Raw genomic sequence first — 23,187 nt, 5'->3', positions numbered from 1 at the left:
TGAAAGCAAAAGCAAATAAAAAGTGCAATAAATGGAAGAAATAACAAACCAAAAAATTCATAAAAGGCAAAATATGGACGAAAAGATAAACCGAACATGGCAAGAAACAAAGGAAACAGTGCAAGGCTTGAAAACTGAAATAGAGACAATAAAAAATCACAATCTGACTAAAGGCTGGAAATAGAAAAGCTGGGCAAACTGTCAGGAACTACGGATACAAACATTACCAACAGAATACAAGAGATGGAAGAGAGAATCTCAGGTGTTGAAGATACACTAGGGGAAATGGATTCATCAACCAAAGAAAATCTTAAGTGCAACAAAACCTTAACACAAAACATCCAGGAAATATGGGACACCATGAAAAGACCAAACCTAAGAATAATAGGTATAGAAGAAGGAGAAGAAAACCACCTCAAAGGGGCAGAAGACATATTCAACAAAATCATAGAAGAAAATATTATCAACTTTAAGAAAGACATACCAATGAAGGTACAAGAAGCTCACAGAACACCAAATAGAGTGGATCACAAAAAAGTCCCCTCGCCACATAATAATAAAGACTCCAAATATACAGAATAAAGAAAGAATATAAAGAGCACCTAAGGGAAAAGGCCAAGTAAAATATAAAGGAAACCTATCAGAATTACATCTGACTTCTCGATGGAAGCACTGAAAGCCAGAAGGTCAGAGATAGATATTCTACCAACACTAAGAGACAATGGATGCCAGCCCAGACTACTATACACGGCAACGTTCTCAATCACTATAGAAGGAGAAAACAAGATATTCCATGACAAACCTAGACTCAAGCATTACATATCTACTAACCCAGCCCTACAGACAGTTTTGGAAGGAAAACTCTAACCCAAGGAAGTTAATTACAACCAGAAAAACATAGGCATTAGAGAATCCCTCTCTACCAACAGCCTAAAGAACAAAGGGGTTAAATTCCACACATAATTCCACCAACAACAGCCATTCCAAATCAAAGAAGAATGAGCAATCAAAGGTCATTAATATCCCACAACATTAATGGCCTCAAAACACCCATAAAAAGACACAGGCTGGCAGAATGGTTTTGAAGAGAGAACCCATCCTTGTGCTGCATACAAGAAACACAATTCAGCCTCAAAGACGCACATTACCTGAGAGTTAAAGGTTGGGAAAATTTTTCCAATCAAATGGATCCAAGAAACAAGCAGGGGTAGAAATTCTACTATCCAACAAACTAGACTGTAAAATGAAATCAATCAAAGGAGATGAAGGAGGTCCTTACATACTCAAAAAAGGCAAAATACATCAAGATGAAGTGTCTATCCTGAACATCTATGCCCCAAATACAAAGGCATCCACATTCGTAAAAGAAACATTATTAAAATTCCCATCACATATAAAGCCCCACACAATTATATTTGGAGATTTCAACACAGCATTCTCACCAATAGACAGGAATACTAGACAGAAACTCAACGAAGAAGGTAAGATTCTAATAGAAGTAATGACCCACCTGGGATTAACAGACATCTATAGAACATTTCATCCACATGGAACTTTCTCAAAAATCAAACACATACTTGGCAACATATCAAACCTCAGCAGCTTAAAAAAATTGGAATAACCTCATGCATCTTATAAGACCACCATGCTTTAAAATTAGAATTGAACAAAAACACAAATTGCAGAAAACCTACAAGCTCATGGAAATTGAATAATGCAAAACTGCACCATTCCTGGGTCAATGAAGAAATAAAAAAAGAAATAAATGACTTCCTAGAATTCAATGAGAATGATGACACAACATAGCCAAAACTATGGGACATATTGAAATCAGTGCTACGGGGGAAGGTCATAGCACTAAGTGCCCACATGAAGAAACTGGAGAATGGTTATACTAGAGAATTCACAGCACAGCTGAAAGCTCTAGAACACAAAGAAGTAAACTTCCCCAGGAAGAGTAGACGCCAGGAAATAATCAAATTGAAGGCTGAAATCAATAAAGTAGAAACTAGGAAAACAATACAAAGAATCAATGCAACGAAGAGTTGGTTCTTTGAGAAAATCAACAAGATAGGCAAAACTTTGTTCAAACTTACCAAACAGCAGATAGTGAACATGCAAATTAACAAAATCAGAAATGAAAAGGGGGACATAACAACAGACTCTGAGGAATTTCAAAGAATCATCAGGTCATACTTTGAAAATCTGTACTCCACAAAATTTTAAAATTTAAAGGAAATGGACGACTTCCTGGATAGCTATCACTTGCCAAAATAAAATAAGGAACAGATAACTAATGTAAATATGCCTATAACCCCTATGGAATTAGAAGCAGGCATCAAAAGTCTCCCAACCAAAAATAGGCCAGGCCCAGATTGCCTCAGTGCAGAATTCTACCAGATATTCAAATAACAGCTTATACCAATTCTTCTCAAAATATTCCACACAAAGGAAGCAGCAGGGTCTTTACCAAACATTTTCTATGAGGCTTCAATATCCTTGATACCCAAGCCACACAAAGACACAACTAAGAAAGAGAACTTCGGAATAATATCCCTCATGAACCTTGATGCAAAAATACTCAATAAAATACTGGCAAATCAGATCAAGGAACACATCAAAACAAACATTCTCCAAGATCAACTAGGTTTAATCCCAGGGATACAGGGATGGTTCAACATATGAAAATCCATCAAGTAATCCACCATATAAACAAGCAAAGAATAAATCACATGATTATCTCACTAAATGCTGAAAAAGCCTCTGACAAGATCCAACACTCCTTCATGATAAATGTCGTGGAGAGATCTGGGATAACAGGATAACATACTTAAACATAATAAAAGCTATATACAGTAAACCAACAGACAACATCAAACTAAATGGACAGAAGCTCAATACAATTCCTCTAAAACCAGGAACAAGAAAGGCTGTCCACTCTCTCCATACCTTCTCAACATTGTATTGCAGTTCTAGCCAGAGCCATACAACAACAAAAGGGGATCAAGGGGACACAAATTGGGAAAGAAGAGGTCAAACTTTCACTGTTTGCAGATGATATGATAGTTTACATAAATGACCCAAAGAACTCTACCAGGGAATACTTACAGCTGATTAACACCTTCAGCAATATCCAGGCTACAATATCAACTCAAGAAAGTCAGTAGCCCTACTATATACTGATGATAAAATGGCTGAGACAGAAATCAGAGAAACATCACCCTTTAAAATTGCCAAAAAACAACATAAAATACCTTGAGGTAATGCTAAGCGAACAAGTGAAAGAACTGTATCGCAAGAACTTTGAATCTTTAAAGAAAGAATCCCTCAGAAATTGGAAAGATCTCCCATGCTCTTTGATAGGTAGGATCAATGTAGTAAAAATGGCAATCTTGCCAAAAGAAATCTACTGATTCCATGCAATCCCCATTAAAATCCCAGCACGATTCTTCTCAGACCTTGAAAGGACAATAATCAATAGTGTATGGAAAAACAAAAGACTCAGGATAGCCAAAAAAATCTCTGTTCAAGAAGGCAATATCCGGAGGCACCACCATCCCTGACTTCAAGCTCTATTATAGAGCTATAGTCCTGAAAACAGCTTGGTATTGGCACAAAAATTGACAGGTATACCAATGGAATCGAATTGAAAACACTGATATTAACCCACACATATATGAACATCTGATCTTTCATAAAGAAGCTAAAAATATACAATGGAATAAAGAAAGCATCTTCAAAAAATGGTGATGGTATAACTGGAGTTTGGCATGTAGAAGAATGCAGATCGATCCATGTTTATCGTCATGCACAAAACATAAGTCCAAATAGATCAATGACATAAACATAAATCCAGCGACACTGAACCTCTTAGAAGAGAAAGTGGGTGGTACCCTTGAACAAATTGGTACAGGAGACAGCTTCCTGAACCTAACACCAGTAGCACAGACAGTGAGATCAACAATCAATAAATGGGACCTCCTGAAACTGAGAGTCTTCTGTAAGGCAAAGGACACAGAAAGGCAGTACACAGAATGGGAAAAAATATTCACTAAACCCACATCTGACAGAGGGTTGATTCTCAAAATTTACAAAGAGCACATGAAGCAAGTCTCCAAAACACCAAAGGATCCAACTAAAAAGTAGGCTGCACAACTAAATAGAGAATTTTCAATAGTGGAGTCTAAAATGCCTGAGAAGCATTTGAGAAAGTGTTCAACATCCTTAGCCATCCGGGAAATGCAAATCAAAACAACTCTGAGATGCAATCTTACTCTTGTGAGAATGGCTAAAATCAAAAACACCTACGACAATTTATGCTGTAGAGGATGTGGTAAAAGGGGAACATTACTCCATTGCTGATGGGATTGCCAGTTTGTTTTGCCACTTTGGATATCAGTATGGAGATTCCTAAGAAAATTGGAATAAACCTACCACAAGACCCAGCAACTCCTCTCTTAGGCATATATCCAAAAGATGCCCATTCATACAAGGCTGTCTCTTCCACTATGTTAATAGAAGCATTATTTGCAATAGCCAGAACTTGGAAGCCACCTAGTTGCCCCTCAACGAAATAGTGGATAGAGAAAATGTGGTAGATTTACACAATGGAGTACTATTCATAGAAAAAAAAGGAATTCTGAGATTCACAGGCAAATGGATTACACTAGAACAAACCATCCTGAATGAGGTAACTCAGTCACAAAAAGAGAAACACTGCATATACACTCTCATATATGAATTATAGACATAGACCTGGGGAGTGACAGCCTACAATCCCATGGCCAGAGAGTCTGGGAAACAGAACCTTCATTCAGTGGCTGATGGAAGAAGAGGCAGGCTCCCTCAGTTAAGTACTGAGCTGAACTCAAGAAAGCTAGTAACAGAGAGCGAGGACTGATGACCAAAGGGATTAAGACCGGTCTGGTTTAACCCCTAGAAATAGCTGACCTGCCAAGGGTTAACTCTTGAATCCCAGGCTCATGCCTGGGAATGGGGGTGTCAGTGAGGAGGCCTAGGTAATCTATTGAGACTTGGGCAGTAAATCATTATTTATCCCGAGTATATACATTAACTTTGGACTCCCATGCAACAATGAGAGATGCACCCTCATCCTGAACTCTTGCAGGAGGGTCTAGGCCCTTCCCTGAATGAAATGACAGACTATGGATACCCCCATGGAGGGCCTCACCTTCGCTGGTGAAATGAGGGAATAGGGGAGATTAGGAGGAGGGCTCAGCAGGAGGGGAGGGAAACGGAGAGGGACCTGCAACTGACTGTGAAGCAACCTTGTTTCTAATCTAAATTTAAACTTAAAAATAAATAAAAAATATAAAAATTAAAGACAAAAAAACAATGATCCAACCCCTAAGAAATTTTATTATTTGATGTCATTTTTTTTGAAATTGGGGTAAAATATAGGTGTATTTGGTCAACAATGATATCAGTTGATCAAGAGCTACAGATCTGTCTAATCATCATAAATGAGAAAGGGACTTGGGGCCATAGAGGAGAAAAAAGATGTGCAGAAAGACACTGGAGCATAGAAAAAAATCTGATCTAAATCAGACAGTGTATTTCAAGGATGCAATGATCTCAATTTGGAAACCAGGATATGTGTTACATTGGGGAAGGGGTTTTGCCATTGTTTCTGTAGGAGGAGAAAAGCTTTGTATTTCATCATAATTGGTCAATATTCGATCTGAACAGAAGAAATCTCAGGAGGAGGTAAGATGACAGCTCGTCCACAAGGTCATATTCATGAGGTGTATGGAGACCTCACAAATGGAAAGGGAAGTGTTTTCTTTTTATCTTCGCAGGAAAATCATCTCCAAATGGGGAAAACATACTGAATATTTGGCTACCAAAAGAAGAGAGGATGGCTATCCAAAGGAACATCAAACAAAGAAGACTCTACTTTTGGTATCAGTGTCTAATTCTCTTAACTTTGTCCTTATAATGTCTGTTTCTCTTTACTTCCTGATACTCTTTTTGTTCAATTCACTTAAACCAATGCTGGTTTGAGAAGCATTTGGCTCTCCTCCTCTAATTCCAAGTACGATGTTAAAATAAAATTCAGAGTTTCTGTATTATATCAAGGAGCCAATTGATGTAATACAGAAGAAAACAAAATCTAGTCATCTGTTTATACTCATTATTATCTGAAAGTCAAATATCCCTCACATTTACTATCTTCCTTATTATTGCCTTGTATTGTAGGGAGCCGCCCCCCACATTCTCTGTTACAAGATGGCGCTGACATCTGTTGTCGGTTGGAGTAAACAACCTTGGTGCTCATGTGCCTGCTACTTTTCTATCCCTTACTCTCTGCCTCTCCCGTGACGTCATATGGGCTGTCGAGCAGGAGCCTGTCAGGAGATGACACGTCCGAGGCGGGGACTGCTGAGCTATATAAGGGTTGGGCTTTCCGCTCCCCGGGTCTCCGCTCTGTAAGCTTATGGTCTCCCTCTCAAGACGCATTAAAGCTGTTCTGCAGAAGGATCCTAAGTGTGCCGCGTCGTTCTTGCTGGCGAGACGGTAGCGCGGGACATTGTATGCATACACATAAAAGTTGTAATTTCTTTATTGACAGTAATGTTTTAGTTTTCCAAAGAGAACAAGAAATTTCCCAACAGCAATCTTCAAAAAATTTGGAAAGACAATCAGGCCCCACTTCATCAACTCCACCAGATCTGACATGGGACTACATCACTCTACACAACTCCAGACTAATTAACTGATGTGGTGCGGCATCTTCACTTTGGCCAGAGTGCTTCAATCAAGATAAGAAATTCATTCAAGAATTTCAACTTAGGCATCTTCTGCCAAACAGAGACTGGGTACAAATGTTGTAGCCAGTCCATTTAAGACTTTCTCTACACTAACATTTTCTTCCTACAGGATCTCACGAGGTTAGTGTCAACCAATTTCAGCAGGAAGTAATTCTGTCTATATATGGTCCCTTTCCCTGCTTTTTATCTTACAGGATAATTCACGCCTCTTTAGAGGTAGTTTTCAATTGCTTAGCTTTGGGATTTGAAGGAGGTGTTCAGACTTGGTCATCTCTTTCAGATAAATTCAGGTTTAGATGCTTAGGTTATGCTTAGGATGTGATATAGGTAGATTATTTTATCTTCTGGTAATTTATAATTTGTTTATAAAAATTGTCATGCTGTTGAAAGTCTTCTTTCTTTGCATAAATATCCTTATCATCTTCTATGTATATATGCTTTATACATGATTGAGACATTTTATATGTTGACACAATTTAGTTTTGTCTCAAGACTAAATCGTTTCTTGATAGTAAAAGTGGAATTGTAGGGAGAGATTTTAGATTCCTGTGCCACTGATCATGGCTGATTTTGGTGTGACTACATGAACAAAAGGAATTGGGAATAAAAGGCTCTGCATGGGAGAGGCAAGTTCACTTTTGGGCTTCTGGTCTGGTCTCAGAATGCTGCTGACTCACCTGGGTTGCCAGTTTGTCTTGTGAGTACCTTCCAAAATAAATAGTTACCTATATCATCACCAAATGTGTGATTTATTTTACTAAATTGACATAGGATTATAGTGATTTTTAATTATTTTTCAAGCCATAGATCAAAGCATTGATTCGCACTTGTCAAAGAAACTTCTCTTAGCACATATAAATTAACAGAGACCTTCAACTGGTAACTTTGGAGAGAATAAGGCACTAGGTATTGCTGAGCTTAAGATGTGGCATATGTATCATATTCAGCCACAGAAATCTCTGTGACCTTCCCGAGGTTGTAGATAAATACAAGAAAAATATTTTCTGGAAAGCACAAAGCAGTAGTAGATATGAATGCACATCTTGTGACTTCAGACCCGCAAAAGTTCGTGTTAGGGAAAACCACTAGCACGGAGAAAAGATATGTGTGACACCTTACCACTAGATGAGGAGATTTTGAATTGGATAGGTTTTGTTACAGTTAGTTAATTTCAACGGTTTGACCTGTAGTAGGTCTACCATATAGGCTGCCATCTTATGTGTAATTCAAATATATAAATAGAACTCTTTGGGGAAAGAAGAAATAATTTGAAACTTGAGTGAATAAGAAGGTTAGTGTGGAGGACTACATATGGAAGGACTAAGGGTAGGAGTGAATATAATCAAACCAAACTGCTTTCAAGTTCTTAATTAATTAAGAAAAACATTGATATCAACAAGAAACCAGCCAGAAACAAGAAAATGATAAATACAAGAATTTCATGTACTGGAAGGTACACTGACACAAAAGCAATCAATAGTGTAAACCAAGAAATTGGATGGGAAACCAGGTTTTCTCTCCTATTATAATATATGTATATATGTATATATATATATATATATATGACTTCATAGTTCATGATCCCTTTTATCATATCCATGGAAATTCAACAGATATATTCAAAGCTTCCAAATACTAAGCAGATGGAAACATTAATCACGAAATTTGATCAGTTTATATTTTATCTCTGTTTTTCCAGTATACAGTACATAAAATTATATACAGTTCATATGATACTGAAATATTTTTGCAGCTTTAACTGTATAATATTTGAGTTTAAAAATTAAAAAATTAAGTTTGGTATGGATTAAGCCATACATTTTGCATGGAAGAAGATAATGGAGTAGAGAAGAAAGCCATGCTTATGCTGCTTGGCACAAGCAAACATGGAGGTAGAACACAGATGGAGAAAATGTCACATAGCCAAAAAGATGAATTCAGAGAAAGAAATGAAACCCAAGACATCACATAGAATAATTAGGTTCTGGTCAGAATCCAAAAGTAAAAAACAGAAGAGAAAAACAATCAAATTAAGATTTTCTGAATGGACCAGCAGTTCCGGCGGGACCAGCTGAAACAGATTCGGCATCCGGGCCTGTGTTCCTGCCTGGGGATTGCCTGGGAACTGCCCAGAGCTTCCAATACTGGTAGGAGTCAAACACCCCAGACTCCAGGTTTCCCTCCCACCAATGAGACCAGGAAACCAGAAGAGCCAGGGAGACCAGGGAACCAGGTGTTCAGGCAGGACTTGGTACAACAAGCCCTGCATCAGAGCCTGTGTTCTGGGACTTGGGGATTGCCTGGGAACTGCCCAGAGCTTCCAATCCTGGCAGCAGCCAGATTCCAGGTCTTCTCTCCCACCAATGAGACCAGGAAACTAGTGGATCCAGGGAGACCAGGGGACCAGCTGCTCTGGCATGACCAGTTACAACAGGCCCAGCATAGGGGCCTTTGTTCCAGTGCCTGGGGATTGCCTAAAATCTGCACAGTGCTTCCAGTCCCAGTGGGAGCCAAGCACTCCAGATTCCAGGTTTTATCTCCTACCAACGAGACCAGGAAACCCGAGGAACCAGGGAGACCAGGGGACCAGCTGTTCTGTCAGGACTAAGTACAACAAGCCCTGCATCTGGGCCTGTGTTCCAGTACCAGGTGATCTCCTGGCAACTGCACAGAGCTTCCAAAACTGGCGGGAGCCAAACATGCCAGACTCCAGGTCTTCTCTTCCAAACATAAGAATAGTAGGTGTAGAAGAAGGAGAAGAAAACAACCTCAAAGGGACTGAAAATATATTCAACAAAATCATAGAAGAAAACTTGCCCAAACTAAAGAAAAACATGCCAATGAAGGTAGAAGAAGCTTACAGAACACCAAATAGAGTGGATCACAAAAAATGTTCCCTCACCACATAATAATCAAGAAACCAAATATACAGATAAAGAAAGAATATTGAGAGCACCTAAGGAAATTGGCCAAGTAACATATAAAGGCAGACCTATGAGAAATACACCTGACTTCTCCATGGAAACTCTGAAAGCCAGAAGGTCCTGGATAGATATTCTATCAACACTAAGATACCATGGATGCCAACCTTGACTACTATACCCAGCAAAGCTCTCAATCACTATGGATGGAGAAACCAAGATATTGCATGACATAACTTAATTCAAGCAATACGTATCCACTAACCCTGCCTTACAGAAAGATTTGGAAGGAAAAATCCAACCCAAGAAAGCTAACTACAACCAGAAAAGCATATACATTAGAGAATCCCTCTCTACCAACAGCCAAAAGAACAAAGGGGTGAAATTCCACACATAATTCCACCACAAACAACCATTCCACCTCAAAGAATGAGCAATCAATAGTCATTAATAGCCCTCAATATTAATGGCCTTACCTAACCCATAAAAAGACAGAGGCTAGCAGAATGGATTCGAAAACAGAACCCATCCTTCTGCTGCATGCAAGAAACACACCTCACACTAAAAGACACACATTACCTGAGAGTTAAAGGTTGGGAAAATTTTTCCAATCAAATGGACCCAAGAAACAAGCAGGGGTAGCAATCCTAATATCTAACAAACCGGACTTTAAAATAAAATCAATCAAAAGAGATGAAGGATGACATCACAGGCAAAATCCAACCAGATGAAGTGTCTATCCTGAACATCTTTGCCTCAAATACAAAGGCATGCACATTCATAAAAGAAACATTACTAAAACTTAAATCACATATAAAGCCCCACACACTTATAGTGGGAGATTTTAACACACCACTCTCATGACTAGACAGCAATATCAGACGGAAAATCAACAAAGAAGCAAAGGGTCTAATAGAAATAATGGCCAAAATGGGATTAACAGACATCTATAGAACATTTCATCCACATAAAAAAGAATGTAACTTCTTCTCACAACCACATGAAACCTTCTCAAAAATCAACCACATACTTGGCAACATATCCAAACTCAGCAGCTTCAAAAAAAATTGGAATAACTCCATGCATCTTATCAGACCATCATGATTTATAATGAGAATTCTACAACAACACGAATGGGAAAAAAAACATACAAACCATGGAAAATGAATAATGTGCAAAAGCACCGTTCCTGGGTCAAAGAAGAAAAAAAAAAGAAATTGAAGACTTCCTAGAATTGAATGAGAATGAAACCAGTACATACACAAACCTATGGGACACTTTGAAAGCAGTGCTACGGGGAAAGTTCATAGCAATAAGTGCCCACATGAAGAAACTCGAAAATAGTTATACTAGAGAATTCACAGCACAGCTGAAATTTCTAAACACAAAGAAGCAAACTCCCCCAGGAGGAGTAGACACCAGGAAATAATCAAATGGAGGGGTGAAATAAAAAATGTAGAAACTAGGAAAAGAATACAAAGAATCAATGCAAAGAAGAGTTTGTTTTTTGAGAAAATCAACAAGATAGACAAACCTTTGTCCAAACTTACCAAACAGCACAGAGTGCACATTCAAATGAACAAATACAGAAATGAAAAGGGGACATAACAACGGACTCTGAGGAAATTCAGAGAATCATCAGGTCATATTTGAAAACCTGTACTCCACAAAATTTGAAAATGTAAAGGAAATGGATGACTTCTTGGATAGCTATTACTTGGCAAAATTAAATCAAGAACAGATAAGCAATTTAAATAGACCTATAACCCCTATGGAAATAGAAACAGTCAGCAAAATCTCACAACCAAAAAAGCCCAGGTCCAGATGGCCTCAGTGCAGAATTCTACCAGAAAGTCAAAGAACAGCTTATACCAATTCTTCTCAAATTATTCCATGCAATAGAAGCAGAAGGGTCGTTGCCAAACTCTTTCGATGAGTCTTCAATAACCTTGATCCTCAAGCCACACAAAGGCACAACTAAGAAAGAGAACTTCAGACCAATGTCCCTCATGAACATTGATGCAACAATACTCAATAAAATACGGGCAAATCGGATCAAGGAACACATCAAAACAAACATCCACCACGATCAACTAGGTTTCATACCAGGGATGCAAGCATGGTTCAACATATGAAAATCCATCAATGTAATCCACCATATAAACAATCTGAAAAACCAAAATCACATGATCATCTCATTAGATGTTGAAAAAGCCTTTGACAAAATACAACACCCCTTCATGATAAAGGTATTGGAGAGATATGGGATAACAGGAACTTACTTAAACATAATAAAAGCTATATACAGTAAACCAACAGACTAATTGGACAGAAACTCAACGCAATTCCTCTAAAATAAGGAACAAGACACGACTGTCCAGTCTTTCCATACCTTTTCAACATTGTATTGCAGTTCTAGCCAGAGCCATATGACAACAAAAGGGGATCAAGGGGATACAATTTGGGAAGGAAGAGGTCAAACTTTCACTGTTTGCAGATGATATGGTAGTTTGCATAAATGACCCAAAGAACTCTACCAGGGAACTCTTACTGCTGAATAACACATTCAGCAAAGGGTCAGGCTACAAGAAAATCAGTAGCCCTACTATATACAGATGATAAAGGGGCTGAGAAGGAAATCAGAGTAACATCACCCTTTACAATTGCCACAAACAACATAAAATACCTTGGGGTAATACTAAACAAACAAGTAGAACTTTGAACCTTTAAAGAAAGAAATTAAAGAAGCCCTCAGAAGATGGAAAGACCTCCCATGCTCTTGGATAGGTAGGATCAATGTAGTAAAAATAGCAATCCTACCAAAAGCAATCTACAGATCAATGCAATCCCCATTAAAATTCCAGTACAATCCTTCACAGACCTTGAGAGAAAAATAATCAATTTTGTATGGAAAAACAAAAGACGGATTATAGCCAAAACAACCCTGTTCCACAAGGCAACGTCCAGAGGCATCACCATCCCTGACTTCAAGCTCTATTATAGTGCTATAGTCCTGAAAACAGCTTGGTATTGGCACAAAAATAGGCAGGTATACCAATGGAATGGAATTGAAAACCCTGATTTTAACCCACACATGTATGAACATCTGATCTTTGACAAAAAAGTTAACAATATATAATGGAATAAAGAAAGCATCTTCAACAAATGGTGCTGGCATAACTGGAGTTTGGCATGTAGAAGAACGCGGATCGATCCATGTTTATCGCCATGCACAAAACTTAAGTCCAAATGGATCAAAGACCTCAATATAAATCCCGCCACACTGAATCTCTTAGAAGAGAAAGTGGGTGGTACCCTTTAACAAATTGGTACAGGAGACAGCTTCCTGAACCTAACACCATTAGCACAGACAGTGAGATCAACAATGCATAAATGTGACCTCGGTAGGCCGTGGTGGTGCACACCTTTAATACCAGCACTCAGGAGGCAGAGGCAGGCCATTCTCTGTGAGTTCGAGGCTGGGCTCGACCGACAGCCTCGAAAACAATACAGAGAAACCCTCTCTCGTAAAATCTAAAAAAATAAAATAAAAAATAAATGGGCCCTCTTGAAACTGAGAAGCTTCTTTAAGGCAAAGGACACATTCAGCAAGACAAAAAGGCAGCCCCAGGAATGGTAAAAAATATTCACTAACCTCACATCTGACAGAGGGTTGATCTCTAAAATTTACAAAGAACTAAAGAAGCAAGTGTCAAATACTAAAGGATCCAATTAAAAAGTGTGCTGCAGAACTAAATAGAGAATTTTCAAAAGAGGAATCTAAAATTGCTGAGAGAGACTTGAGAAAGTGTTCAACATCCTTAGCCATCCGGGAAATGAAAATCAAAACAACTCTGAGATACCATCTCACTACTGTGAGAATGGCTAAAATCAAAAACACCGATGACAATTTATGCTGGAGAGGATGTGTTGAAAGGTGAACACTCCTCCTTTGCTGGTGGAAGTGCCAACTTGTTAATCCACTTTGGAAATCAGTATGGATATTCCTCAGAAAAATGGGAATAAACCTACCACAAGACCCAGCAACTCCACTCTTAGGCATCCAAAAGATGCCCGTTCATACAACTAGGTCATCTGTTCCACTATGTTCATAGAAGCATTATTTGTAATAGCCAGAATTTGGAAGCAACCTAGATGCCCCTCAACCAATAAGAGGATAGAGAAAATCTGGTACATTTACAAAATGGAGTATGATTCAGCAGAAAAAAATGGAATCCTGAGATTTGCAGGCAAATGGATAACACTAGAAGAAATCATGCTAAGTGAGGTAACGCAGTCACAAAAAGAGAAACATGGCTTGTACTCTCTCATATATGGATTTTAGGCATAGATCTGGGGAGTGCCAGCCAACAATCCCAAGGTCAGAGAATCTGGGAAACAGAACCTTCATTCAGCAGCTGATGGAAGAAGAGGCAGACTCCCACTGCTAAGCACTGAGCTTAACCCTAGAAAGCCAGTAACAGAGAGGGAGGACTGATGACCAAAGTGATTAAGACTCATCTGGTTTAACTCCCAGAAACAGCTGACCTGACAAGTGTTAAATCTTGAATTCCAGGCTGATGCCTGGCAGTCCACCATGGGACTGATCAAGACCCCCTGAATGTGGGTGTCAGTGAGGAAGCCTAGGTAATCTACTGAACCTTGGGCAGTAGATCAGTATTCATCCTGAGTATATACATGGTCTTTGGACTCCCATTCAACAATGTGAGATGCACTGTCACCCTGAACTCTTGTGGGAGGGTCTAGGGCCTGCCTTGGATGAAATGACAGACTGTGGACATCCCCATGGATGGCCTCACCCTCCCTGGGGAAATGAGGGGATATTGAGAGTCCTTGGGGGGGAAGGCACGAGAGGAGGGGAGGGAAAGTTTTAGGGACCTGGAACTGACTTGTGAAGCAACCTTGTTTCTCATCTAAATTTTAATTAAAAAATAAATAGTAAAAATAATTAAAGAAAAGATTTTCTGAATGATCACTCAGTTGTGTTCAAAGCCAAGGAAAGTAATGAGACACCGAAATACATAAATGTTGTGATATGAACATTTCACGTTCTGTATACACAAGAAAGTTTACTCCTAGCTCCTATATATTAGTTAAAACTGATTTAGTATTTTTTTTGGTTTTACTAGACAGGGTTTCTCTGTATTGTTTTGGAGGCCATCGGTCCAGCCCAGCCTCGAACTCACAGAGATCTGCCTACCTCTGCCTCCTAGTTCTGGGATTAAAGGCATGGGTCACCACCACCCGGCTTGATTTAGAATTTTAATATATTTCATACATATTTAAGAATTTTCACAAATTTGAAAACCTTGAGAAATTGACAAAAATGGTAAGAAATAATACTACAAGTTGTGACTCTTCAGGAATATATTTTTGTAATTCATAATTTATATTATTTTCAGTGGATGAAAATATAGAAGATGGACTAATATATTGGAAGGCATAGAAATCTCCGAATGTCTTATAGGAATTATTAGCACTTTCTCAACTAATTTCCAATGGAAATCAGAGATTCCATTATTTATTTATTCAATTATACTAGTTAAAAGTGTGACACTGGTTAGTTTAATATGTGTCATCTCATCAGATAAAATCAATCTAATGTGTTTGAATTATTAGTGAATGTGAATGCAGTGGTAAATAGACACCTTTAATTTCTGGAAGTCACACATGGAGATTCATTTTAAAAGATATTTTAAAATAACAGCCATCAGAACTAACTGCTGTGAGAGCCCCCCAAACATTCCTACAGTAGGAAAGTTAGTTTATGTCTGATTAGCTGCCTGTGTTGTAATATACCCTCACCCATTATAATTCTTCGAGAGATTCTAATATTAGTAGCTGTAAGAAATATGATCTTAGTGCTAATGATGATTACAAGCATACCACAAACAAACCACAGTGGCTACAATGTAATAGACACCAAAGCAGGACTTTTGAAATATATTAATGCAGTCCACATAGACCGTCGTAAAAGGATGCAGAGAGAATTCAAGGATAACTCTATTAATATGAAAAGAAAGGCACACAGACTTTCAATTTAAGAAAAGAAACCGATCAGTTTTGTGGCCATAAGCAATAGTGGAGGTAAGAGCTCAGAATCATGAAATTTTTGTGGTGCAGCCATTTTCACTGCTAGTACACAGAAAGAGGACACATGCAGGAAAGCATGCAAGGTTACCTTCTATGTATGAGTTGCACCCCGGAAAATTAATAGCTCTATATCTCTATTCTCTATATTTTAAAATTCCTGAAAAATTCAGAGTACATATTTATGTGAAAATATATGTAATACATGTATTGCTTACATATTCATCTTTCTCAAAATGTTACTAAGCCCTTCTTTTTTATTATTTAAAAGCAATGTTGATAGATCTTGATCAGCAAAAGTCACAGTATTTGTTCAAATATTGATATTTTTCCTGAAAGTTTCATGAATGTGAATGTCTAAAACTTATATGATTGAGGAAGACAATGATAGATGTACCAACCTGGCTGGGAGAAAGATCATAATCCTGTAATATGAACTATTGGTAAAAAATTAATGTCAAGGTTAATGTCAACAGTGTTAAATGGAAAATAAAAGCCTTGAATATCCAATAGCAAATCGTCATGCTCAAAGTTATACACAGCAATAGTTTTATATAGTATTGACAAATTTTTCTTTAGTAACATACATGGAAATGTACACACATGCATTCTTGTAACAACAATTTTAAAAGATGCCTTGATTTGAAAAGTAGAAAGCAGTTGTGTGGGAAGGTTTAGAGTTAAGGAAGGGAAAGAGAACTGCCCCAATTACACTATAATTTCAATAATTAAGGTAGCAATATTTTTTAAAAAGGATACTACTACAAAATTATTTAAAATAAGCTGCCAGAAAATGCTCTTGCTTCTGAAGCATGAAACTGCACACAAAGGGCATATGTTTTAAATAGAAGAGAAAAAACATTAAAATCCAAATTGTGAAAAATAACATTCATATGAAACATGAATTTATATCACATTACTAAGATAAGAAATGTTTGTGGAGTTGGTTATTCTAATTTGACATATAAAGCCAACCACATTTATGAGTAAATGCGAGTTACATGTTCTTCCTCTCATACATTTCTAGAGAAAATGCCTATTTAAATTTGGATGGATAACAGCCAACATGTACAACACAATTTGTCACATGAAAAAATATGGCTCAGTCAGGGAAGAATCCTAGAACTGTGTATTGTGTGAATTTGATCCCTGCATATAGGTGGTTGGAGTTGAGTACATCCTCCCACAGATGGCCTCTTACCTGCAGATGTGAACTGAGACATGATTGTGCACAGAAAAATGTTGTGGTAAAAGTACTTTGTAAAGGCTATGCCATGTTCAGTCCAATAGATTAAGTAATGTTGCTCCTAAAAATTATGTTAATATGGAAATTGATGTATATTTTAATGTTCATATATCATTTTATGTGAAAAGTTATGTTAGTATTAATATAAATTCCATTTAGAAATTTGGACTACACAAACAAAAATATAGTTGGGCAAATTTCCTGCCCACAGCATGTATGTCTTGTAATCTTGATAATTAACATGACTAGCTCTAGACATGTAAAAATGCAGATACAACTGAAAAGAGGCAAAAGACAGACATGTAGAGAGAGGGAACATTCCCTTCATGAATATATACACACTTTCAAAAGTGTGTATGAAATTATGTGGTTAGAATCTCTACAAAATTTTTAGCTTTTAGGTATATATATATATATATATATATATTTGAACCCAAATATGATAAAAATTTGATAGAGGTGTTGCACCATGGATTATTTGGAGGGCAGAAATGAAAGGGGAACAGGCACACTCTTAGTCTTTTGTAGTAATAAACATATTTCCCTACCACAAACTTAGCTTGATTTTATTTCTGACAACCAAAATCATATCAATGTTTCATATGAACACTCCCATGAAAGTAAGGTAAAAATGTCTTAGTAATCAACCATACAAAGTTGTAGAAGGAAAGATGTGTCTGAGAGTAACAGATCATCAAATAAATAATTCAATTTACAAAACCTTGAAGACAGACAGAGCGGTTTTTTTCAGGCAGAGTGGTTTTGACAACAAAGAATATTCCCAATTGCTAAGTCTGACCTGCTTCCTTCTAAATCAGTGGCATCTAGCACATGTGACTTCATGACTCTACAATCACATCCCACAATAAGATGAGTCCTTGGTGGTATAATCTCTTTTCACAAGAGTACATATGCACTTCTTGATTGCCCCAAAGACACAAATCAGAATGTCATAAAACCACTCTTCCCCTGAAGATGTAATATTAGAAACATGGCTGCAAAGGAATCCAACAAAGATCACAAGAATAGTAATATCATATTTGGAAAGCAATAATCAATACAAAGTAAGCAACATTATTCTATCATTGTTGAGAAAAGAAATGAACAATAACATACAATTAAACAAGGTATTTTAGGTTAGAAGTGTTTTTCATGATAAAAATAAGAAGTATGGAAGTTTGAATATAAATATTACCAGGGTCATATATCATATGAAATCTGAAAAGAATAACTGAATAATATTACTGACTGTAAGTAAATGTCATTGAAATAGTATGATGCATATGGGTGTGGAATTTTGCTGCCAGTGATGTAAGTATGAATTGGGAAAAATACACCAATGTCCACATCTCCTTTATGATGAAAATCTTCTTTGATTCTATAATAACATTCAGTAGAGTTATATGCACATACATAACAGGGAATAAGCAAAATTCTGATAACAATAACGAAAAGAATACACAACTAACACACATGTCTTCCCAGACATAAGTTTGATGGATACTGATCTTATACTGTCCAGCATGTATCTACTTAGCTAATGTGTCTGTGTCCACATGCGCTTCTATCTATGTTGATGAGTGTGGCTATCACAGTGTTCACTTTAAGTACTTTCTTATACCTAATCGGTTGCCTTTGAAAATTCTGGAATTCTTTTTTCTCTTAGGCACTGCATCTGAGGCCCTGTATTCAGGTGAAAAAACAAGCTGGAAAATACATTTGTAGATTTTCTTCTGTACCTGGAGGCACAATGATTTCACAATACATGATTACAACAGACATTAAGAGCTCAGGGATGAAGACATCTTGGGCTAATTTGGCCACAAATATGAGGTTAAAATGTTTTCATATAAAAACAACTTAGGTTCATATAAACAAGCGACACCAGAGGTAGATATTCTAAGTGTAGTGGGAAAAAGAAAGTGACAAAGTCCCATGCTGTGTGATACCCAACAAACTAGATTGAAACCCAACAACTATTTGGAATATAATGCTTTCTTAAACCAAAGAAAGTCATTGGATTCTACCTTGCTTAGTGTTTGTGTCTTGTATTCCTTTCTTCTGTGACACATCTACATATGTACCTACTTCTACCTGTATATACTGATAAATATCAAATGTTCGTACACAATACATACATTAAGTTCTCACTTTGAGAAAATTAATAGTTGTTTAGATTGAAATGGGCCAACTAATTGAGAAATGAACTTTCTAGTTAGATCCTGGGCTTTGTGCTACTGCACAACTGCTCTCCTAGTTACTACTCAGTCGATCATAGAGCAGATGTTCTAATCCATACCTGCATCTAGAAAACTGAATTAAACTCCTTCCTCTCTTCAGAGAACATGAGGGAAATCCTTCTCTTTGCTGTATAAGGCAAAATAAGCTTAAATCCTCTTAATGTATGCTTCACTAATACACAGAATGAAGCTGTCTGTATTTAGTAGGGTGCTATTTCCTACTTTACAGGGTAAATTAATGCAGGGAAAGTAATTTGTCCCATGTTATATCAATGAATGGATACTCCAACCTATATATAAGCTTCTTGAGGAAAGGATGGAAGAGTTGAGTGAACAAAAATCCACAGATAATTATCAGAGCATTAAAATGATTATTATATCTTTCTGCTTAATGTGCTGCAAAGACACACTGAAACATCTGAAATAATCCAGCTGGTAGTTTAATTAGCAAATCCATACATCACTTGTGCTTCATATCAAGAACAGAGAAACAAGAGGAACTGAGGTAATCAAACAGTGTATGTGAATAATGTGTAAGTATACAGTAAGGGATATACTAGTTATGACACAACACTCTTTGGACTTTTTCACTAAAATCCTACAATGTTCTGTTTGATGTTTTAGCTCATTAAATTTTATTTAGTTTTCTAATAGAAAACTCATTATTTTCTAATGAGAGATAGAAATAAACTGGATCATCATATGAAGGGAAATTGGAAGGGATGGGTATGGGTTGAGGGAGTGAAATTTGTAATTGGGTTATATTGGATGAGAAAAGAATCTATTTTAATAAAAGGAGGAAAGTTAAAAGAGTAAAAAAATGGTTTCACCACAATGGACTAGATAATTATTCTATTTATGAATTGTCCTGTCATGAACATAGTGCAAATTTCAAACCTAACTTCTAAAACCTTCATGAAACCTAACATATGCACGTTATGATAACGCAACCTCGTTTCTTAATGTGTTTAAAGGATTATTTATCTTTTGTTTTTCAATTCCAATCTGTTTCCCCCCTTTTACTTTTCTCTAGCTCTCCCTTCCTCCACACTTCCACAACACATCTCTCTGCTACCGCTACCTTGTTTCTCTTTAGATATAGGTGAGCCTCCCATGAATATTAGCCAGCTATGTTACATCAAGTTACAGTAAGCTGTAGTACATTTTTATCTTAAACCTAGATAAAGAAAACTGGTAAGAGATGGTTCTCAAAATCAGGTAACAGAATCAGAGACAGTCCCTCATCCCACTCTTAGGAATCCTACAAGAAGACTGAGCAACACAACTCTAACATATGTGCAGAGGCATTATGTCCATCTCATGCAGACTGTACTTGGGGAAGGGACAACTCAAATCTGTGGGCATTTCTATGATGAGTTAGAAACCTAGAGCAATGGAAACTCCCAGTAATCTCTGCGGGTTACCCTGCATATGGCTATTAGATGTAGGCAATGTGAAAACTAAAGCAGTCATTTACTTTACCAGAGCATCATTTCCTAGCAATTAAATCTATTAACAGGTAGATATTCCAACAATAGTCCTTTATTATTCTTTTGAAGATAGTTTTATTCCTTGTCAGCCGCTTTGGTTTTGCCCTGCCAACCGACTGTGTTCTGCCATGCTTGCAGTCCCGAAATAATACACAGGACACTTTATTAATTATGAAGCTGTTGTCCATTTGCTTGTTTCTTACTGGCTATCTCTGACTTAATTATTTAACCCATCTAAGTATTTCTCTTATCAGAGAAAAGTCCAGGACCTCTTTCTTCTATGGCATCTACATGATATCTGCCTGTGTCTTCCTTTCCCACAATCCTCCTCAACTCTTAGTCCCACTTATCTTGCTTCTCTATTGGCCAACAGTGCTTTATTGACATATGCACAGGACTTCTCCATCATTAATGGAATCCATTAGTCTTAATGTGGTCTCCACTATTCTTTATCAGTCAGCTTGTTATATTGTTAAAATGGCCTTTCAAAGATAAAATGCTATTTAAGTGGTACTCACATGGAGGGCTGTGACTGTGGTCTCCAGAAGGCAGTATACTCTTTGCATGGCCATCTAGTATATCTTATGCTTTCTTTCTTAGCCATCTTAAAAGGATCAAAAATTATGGGATGGAAATTGGGATGTTTACACTCAATATCACCTCTAATGATCCAGAGAAAAATTACACATTGATGAAGTTGCTTTATGGTTTACTGTCCTAGAAATTTGTTTTCAGAAGTCTTTAGTATTATTGCCTGGAGACACAGAAAATATTTATTTAAATTAGAATCTTATATTTCACTCTAGACAATTTGATATTGCATTGCCTTATGAGAACAGGCTACGATAAGAGAGTTGATTGGTCCAAACTACTGAGGAATATTTCAGTTTCTTCAATGAAGTTATGCAAGATTATCTCTAGATTACAGGAGATCCTTTAGAACATTTGTCTGTGTTACCATGTTCTGAGCTTAATGCTTATGGTAAACTTAAACTAAGACCTAACCATCCAGGATGATACAGACCCCATGACTTTAGGGATGAAGTAGAGATCACAGCCGCAGAGAAAGGAACAAGACCATTTTAGGTGTTTGGTTATTTTGGAGCGAAATAAATAATGAATTTGACAATAATATGTATATTAACACAAGCTAAATCTACATGAACATTCGCAGAAATGATGAGATTTTTAATGAACCCCTTTGTATATACACACATATATATATATATATATATATATATCAGTTATTCTCATATACATGAGCATTTATCATGAGTCATAGGAATTATTGATGTATCAGTAGGTACTAAACTTATGAAAAAAGGCTAAGTATTGTTCAAGGGACATCACCATCTATTTTTAAATGTATAATTAATTTGACATTGTATGTAAGATTGTTGTATCATATTAGCTCAAGATCATAGCCTGTTATTTCTTTTTATAAAAAATTAATCACGACAGAGGAGATTCATTTGTGTGTCATGTTGACATATGATGGACTTCTGGTGGTTAAGCTCTGTATAAATCAAGACTGCAAAATGTGCAATCTAAAAAGCTATTAGGAATACTTGCAACATATTTTCTTTTGTTTTGAATGCATATTTTTTATTCATATACCATCTTATATATTCAACCAATAGTGTGAACAAAAGACAGAAGACTTCTATTATTATGTATAAGCAGCAAAGTGTCATTACTTCCCTTAAACATTTAGGTACTCTGTAATCCATGTACCATTCAGTCTTCAGGATGAGAAGAAACTCACATGGACCCAAGTCTATTGTTATTTATATAGGAGACATTGATCACCAAGGCAAGGACATCGTGCAGAGAGTAAGCTAATGTCTTAAGAACAATGAATGTGATTTCAGCTCCCTGAATTCCTGGCAACTTGGAATGGATTCCCATTTATGACCTGTCCATTCCCCCTTCTTAAATTAATAAAATAATACCTATATTTCTGGAACAAGACAGATGACTATGTCTGTCTAGGTGATCTTCTTTGACATTCCATGCTTACCCATCATTGAAACACACATTATATCTTGTGTGACCCGTCTTAGTTCATCTGAAGGCAAAAAGACCTTAGCTGTCCTTGGCCACCAGCCTCTGTAACAAAGAGCATTAGATGGTTGTGCATGGCTCAATGCCATGCACTTCTGAGCTAACTCTTTATTAAGAGTTTATGAGCAAGCCTGATAATGCTAAGCAATCCATATGCATTTCAACTACAGCATCTCTTGCAAAAGGAGAGGATGAATCATGTGGAATTGGCTATATCAAAGTCTAAATAAGGCTTTTTAAACACATTGTATCCAAAGACTCATAAGCATCCCATAAAATTCCTGTCAGAATGAGCTCTTAATTTTCCCCTTTTTATTTTTAGAA

General features: G+C 37.0%; 1 pseudogene; it reads right to left on the bottom strand.

Moving 5' to 3' along the window:
* The window catches only part of LOC121138812, a 59,683-nt pseudogene extending 36,976 nt beyond the window's left edge, over nt 1-22,707 (bottom strand).
* Nucleotides 22,708-23,187: the final 480 nt, after the last annotated feature.

The sequence above is a fragment of the Mesocricetus auratus genome, unplaced genomic scaffold (genome assembly GCF_017639785.1).
Source record: "Mesocricetus auratus isolate SY011 unplaced genomic scaffold, BCM_Maur_2.0 Super-Scaffold_3006, whole genome shotgun sequence".
NCBI classification, from domain to species: Eukaryota; Metazoa; Chordata; class Mammalia; order Rodentia; family Cricetidae; genus Mesocricetus; species Mesocricetus auratus.
The sequence above is the reverse complement of the archived record's forward strand: the minus strand, read 5'-3'. Positions and strand labels throughout refer to the sequence as shown.